This window comes from Bidens hawaiensis, unplaced genomic scaffold (assembly GCF_021521415.1).
Source record: "Bidens hawaiensis isolate Kalapana, Puna unplaced genomic scaffold, B.hawaiensis_p1.1 tig00039455_1, whole genome shotgun sequence".
In the NCBI taxonomy this organism is placed as follows: Eukaryota; Viridiplantae; Streptophyta; class Magnoliopsida; order Asterales; family Asteraceae; genus Bidens; species Bidens hawaiensis.
This window is the reverse complement of record NW_027496930.1, coordinates 119,877-125,876: the sequence shown is the minus strand read 5'-3', so window position 1 is coordinate 125,876 and position 6,000 is coordinate 119,877. Positions and strand designations below refer to the sequence as shown.

The 6,000-nt window shown below is 36.0% G+C and overlaps 2 pseudogenes; both read right to left on the bottom strand.

Annotated features, from left to right (window-relative positions):
* Positions 1–2,556: 2,556 nt before the first annotated feature.
* On the bottom strand, positions 2,557–3,172 carry LOC143591197 (flavanone 3-dioxygenase 3 pseudogene; annotated as a pseudogene).
* A 74-nt stretch (positions 3,173–3,246) lies between these two features.
* On the bottom strand, positions 3,247–3,986 carry LOC143591199 (putative 2-oxoglutarate-dependent dioxygenase SLC1 pseudogene; annotated as a pseudogene).
* Between the last annotated feature and the right edge of the window lie 2,014 nt (positions 3,987–6,000).

Sequence of the window (6,000 nt, the reverse complement as noted above, 5' to 3'; positions counted from 1 at the left end):
AAAAATCACTACTTTTTTGTAAAATATAAAAACTCTTCACTCACAATATCCAAAATCACTCTCTAAATTATAAAAATACCCTTCACATAAAATGAAGGGTTGGATGAGAATGCTCTAACATGTATGCCATCAACACTCTGACGGGGTGACCATAGAGATTTTTCGGGAGAAAATTTTCCAAGAAGTGTATTTCAAAAGACAAATGTGTATGACAAATATGTATTTATAGTTAAAAAACGTGCCTAACGTGTATAATATGCATTTTGCCTATTAAGTTACCGACTAAAAGTTATATACATAAGAATTATTTTATTACAAATGTTTTATTAATATGGGTGTTATTTATAGTTTTTGAGTGAATTGTGGTTTTCGTCCGAGTGGTTTGTCTAAATTTGTGGTTTTAGTCCAATAATTTTAAATTTGCGATTTCGTCTATGTGGTTTCATTTCACTTGCAATTAAACCCGAAATCACTAATCTCGTTAAATCTGATCATTAAATCCATCAGCGTGCCTTTCACGTGAGGGGCATTTTTGTCCCCCCCCCCCCAAAAAAAAAAAATACACCCAAACCCCTCACTGGAAGGGCTTGCGAATTAGGACTGGGGTTTTTATGGAAGAAAAAGGACAAAACTACCCCCTCACGTGAGGGGCACACTGATGAGTTTAACAACCAGACTTAACGGGGTTAATGGATTCGGGTTTAACTGCAAGTAAAATGAAACCACATGGATGAAAATCACAAATTTGAAACTCTTAGACTAAAACCGTAAATTTGGATAAACCAAAAATTACAGTTTACTCTAGTTGTTTTATGATGCCAAACAACCCTCGTTATTTTTCGTGTTAAAAATATACCGTGATTTTCTATTTTGAACGTAGACCTAAAAAAACCCTTTTTCCTTGTGATTGTAGCATTCATAAATATAAACCACATGAAACTCAACTCTGTGTCTCTGTATATGTATACGCGTAGAGAATGTATGTATCTAAAATGAGATCATTAAAAGAATGGGTGAGAAAATGAGTAACATAAATACTCTAATTGAGATATTTCCTTTGTTTTAAAAGTCATTTTCTTAACGCAAGTGACCATTTTATTATATGTTTGACGGATTATTACACTGAATAGAAAGTACAAGAGTCCTTAATAAATCCACTGGCTGACTACGGATTGTTGGCTAACTAGGGGACGTCAAGGGCTACCACATGGATAGCTAACAATATCGTGCCGCTTAAAATAAATGGGGCCCAAAGGGGTTTTTTCCTTCTTTGTTAGTGTTAGCGACTAAGAGGGTTAAATAAGGTAGGGTCCAACCCCAATGCATCAATCAAACTTTATATCGTTTCATGGCCTCAATGCCTGGTTTTGTTTTGTTTGTTTGTTTTCTTTTTCTTAAAACATATTATAATGTTGTAACTGGGCATTGACACTTTTATTTTTTGGTTTAGCCCCGGTTTTATAACTCAATACCAACCAAATTCATATTAACTCCCATCCGCATCGTGAAACAGTTATAAAATATATTTCTTGTTATAAGCTATAGGAGTGTCACTAGCAACTGCTATTCTATGGTTTATTTCCCCGTTTATTTTAGTTATCTTTCCTAAACTAACCGAATTCGCGTTGCAATTTCGAAACTTTTATCGGCGTTTCTGAGAATCACTAGCCGGCGATCATCTCAGGTCAGATTAGCCGAATTCGATCTCCGTTTCACCGATTATCATTCAAACCAGGTTCAATGCGAGAATTCAAACCCTAGATTGATAGAATTTATGTTTTTCTATAGCTTTTATGCTTAAAACACATGTCCTTTGGTCTCACGCATGTGCTGAACTGTGCAATTTGTTGTTTGCAATCATAGACCTAATTAATCATTGACAAATTGATCAACACTTAATTTGTAGTTATCGTTATCGGTTTAAGTAATTTGTTGCTTAGATGATTGCAATAATCTTGACAATTGAAGTGATTATTATTATTATTATTATTATTATTATTATTATTATTATGCTATGGTTATGTTAATAAGCTGACAAAAGGAATTATTAATTTTTAGGACAATATTTCAGAAAATGAATTAAGTAAAAAAGGAATTGAAATTCGGATAAATTATGAACGAATTTTGTTTTTTATTGTTGGATTATTGAGCTAATTTTTTGGTATGATAAACTTTGTAATGGCTGAAACATTGCTTTGATTTGATTACACTTGTCATTGTGTAGAATGTAATATTAAGTTGACCAATTGAGTATTGTTCCTATAGGGATTAATATTTGTTACTTTGTTCTGGTTAAAAAAAAAAAAGAAGTTTGATATAATCTTTAGCCATCACCATGTTCCACCAGAATCACATTGTACTTCTGAGTTCTGTCACCAAACCTTTTGGGCTCTTATATTAAATGCCTCAAAAGGATGTCTGTTGGCTTGTTAACATGTATGATTTGTTTATTCATTCCACATGTCGGCTTTCCATTGGTCCAATTGGCAATATCATAAGGATATTTTGAAATTTATAGGTAATAGTTGTACTAAGAAGTAAAGTAGTAAGTAAATTTATAGGTAATGGTTGAGACTTTGTATTGAACATGATCTTTCATGGGATTTTCAGCGTGTCAATGTACTTGTATTCAGTTAGAGATTTAATTGAAATGTAATCAAGAAATTCACCAAAGCTCCCTTCTTTGTAGGCTGCAGGGTGTTGTTCATCGACTAGCTCCTGTGCCGGTCCTACCTTTTTGTATAACTGCATACTATGAAGACTTGCAATTGAAAACCGCTTCCTTTGCATGTTAAGAATCGCTCTATGTGGAATACTCTTGTATCTACCATTGCTTATCACTTCAAATTGATCTCCCAACTGAACTATTAGAGCACCTTTTATGAACGGAACAGGGTGCCACTTTTTGTCATGGTCCATGATTTCCAATCCTTGATGGCTTTGATTGAGTATGGTGAGGGTACCATAATCCATGTGTAGTGGCATCCCTAGTGCAAGCTCCGGTTCAGGGCAAGACGGGTAGCAGTTCACAGCCATCACTTGAGAACTGTCTTTGATATCATCATGTAAGTATTTGGCATTCAGGCCTAGGCTTTCAAAAACCACTTCCATTAGTTTCTTATGTAATGCATTCACCGCATTTGCATAGCTTCCCATCTTCTCTCTGTTTGAAATATAAGCGATTTAGTAATCGAACGTTAACGCTGCCATTTTCAATGAAAGAAGAATAGAATTTGATGAGTTTAGTTACCTGTAAGTTGGAGGATTTGATGGCCATAAATGGATCCATTCTGATATGGGATTTGCATAGTGCTTGATAAAGTCTCTCCAGTAGAACACTATATCCATCCCATGATTCATACTAGTGCCGTATCTTACAGGCTCGTGAACATCAGCTGAAGCAAAACACATCTTCTCATCACTTGGCAAATCAAAGAATGCTTCAGCAGAGTCTAGTGCATCTTGCATGACGGAGGTAGGAACTCCGTGGTTTATCACCTTCAATAGACAAGGTTCTTTATATAATTCAAAGATAAATGCATGCACTCGTGCGCTATATATACGTCGAAAGTCCTTCTCAACTGATTCCTTTTGTAAATAATTTTTTAAAGAATGAAGCAAGCGCCCCGCTTTGGTACCATGAGAAGTAAAAAATTTGACACATTTATAGCCTGGAAAGCTCATGCAAACAAAGCAATAAGTCATCTTATATACTGATGCATGTATATATATTGCTATACAATCGATACCTGAAAGAAGCCATGTTGGTTGCAGGCAGCTTGAACCTGGTCAATTAGTTGGGACCTTTGTGCAGGTTGGTCCATCATGGACAGGTCAATGACAGGGAGGCTGGTAGAAATTTGGTCAATGAGGGTAGTGTTCGGTCGTTGGGAAGGAGGAAGAACATACTGTTGAGGTATGTTTTGTCGGCATGTTTGTTTAACCGCCATGACACTGGTAAATGAAATATCTCCCTTTGCTTCCATTCTCTCAGTTTCTGTTCTTACTAAAGTTGGTTTGATTTGAATATTTGGTAGCAGTCTTGTGTTTTTATAAGCTAAAAAGTGTGCTAGTGTCTATTTTATATTCATTAAAGTGTATGGCTGTATGCTATTTATGTACTAGTACAATAAATGTCAAAAGTAGTTTGTGTGTTAGGAAATCAGGAGGAAAGTAGGATTCTCGTTTTATATTTAGGCTATGTAAACGCCGCCTCTTTCACCTTTCCGGTGTTGGCACACTGGTTTTTAATATTCTAGTCTACTTGGTCCCCGAAAGAAAATATTCCTCAAATCATGTTACTTAGATTACACTTCTCCTAAATCTTTCTGCTGATGCAAGTCTACTTGTGTGGGAGTCAATAGTCTTTTCATATACATATCCTGCAGAATCAATAGTAATAACAATAACATGATTCGTTGATCAGTATATACAAATACACGCGCTTGATGCCAGATTTATGGTCTTCGTTCATGTGTTTGATATCAGTAAACACAAATGCGCGTGTGCGGCGTGTCCTATAAACAAAGAATTGGTGGAGTTGTACATAATAAGTAACTCATTTAATGAAGTTGTTGTGACTATAGTTGCAAGCTTGCAACTTGCAAGCCTATCCATTTGCATTATTTATTATCTATTGTTGGGTCAGCCATGTTCCCTAAAAAGACAGATTTGAACTTTTCATTGAATCTTGGTTCCTACTTAATTCTATTTTTGAGAAACCCCAAAACTATGATAAAGTACAAAAAGATACCCTGCATTCAAAGGGCAAAACCAAACTAAGACGATTGGTAGTGGATGAAGCTCCTTTGTGGGCGTTGTGCGTCATGTGGCGGCCACGTCAGCGTAGGAGCTTTTTGGCTAAAAGGGGTGCAGTGGATGGAGCCCCTTCCAATCATTACCTCTTCATTGTTTTTTTCCTTTTTATTTAAAATAATACAAATAACATTTTATTAAATAAAATAAATAAATTTTACATTAAAATTGAAAAACAACTAGAAATTACTCTTCTTCGTCGTCATCGTCTCCGTCAACAGATTCTCTTCTCAAAACCAGTTGAGGGGGAGAATAAATAGACTGAATATACTTTGAAGCAAGCGTAACTGAACTTGCAACACCTCCCCCTCAGCCTTGTCATCGGCCGTGTGCTCGTTATTTTGCAAATATCGATTGATTATGTCGGACGAGGAGGGAGAATCCATTTTGTTGGTGTTTTGAATAGAAAGTTTGTAGAGAGAGTTTAAAAGTTTGAGGAATTTATAGGAAAATAATTGATTTTTTTTTTAAATTAGCCGTTGTTCAAAGACCATATGGACCAGTGGGGAAATCAAGAGGAAAAACAGGGTGTGATCAGCGCACCCCCTCCAAAGCTCCCATAGCGCCCGGGGGGAGGGGGGGTGTTCCCGGCGCTATGGGGCGCTTTCGAGACCCATGGCGCCCCACTACGTTGGGTCTAAGAGCTTCCAGAATGCTCGTAAGTGGGGGTCGTTTGGAATTTCCAAACACAAAAGATTTCAAACAACCGAAGATTTGGAGCGTGTTCGGATGATGCTTGTCCACAAATCCAAACCTTCAACGGACATGGTAAGGCAGGCTACACACACATGGATACATACTTTATGGTTTTTATAAAATAAATATTAATTAAGATTTGAATTTATTATCATATCTAAAAGGTAAAAAAAATTACCCCATCAGTTACTCAATATTAGACGGTTTATTATATACTATATTAGAGGGATTAGAGTGTAACATTGAGTTACATACATATATCCTTGTAATATATACGATATAATTACAATATACAATCTCCTCTATATAGACCATATTTTTATTAAAGAAAATATCCAATCATCTTTACGCTTTCGATCCTTTTGAGAAAAAATTGTCACAATCCCCCCGAAAAACTGACGTCACATATTTCAGGTTATGAAACCTCTTCCACTAGATGTATCGAAAACACTCCTGTTGTCGAACCGGACAATGCTCCGGTTGCCAAAG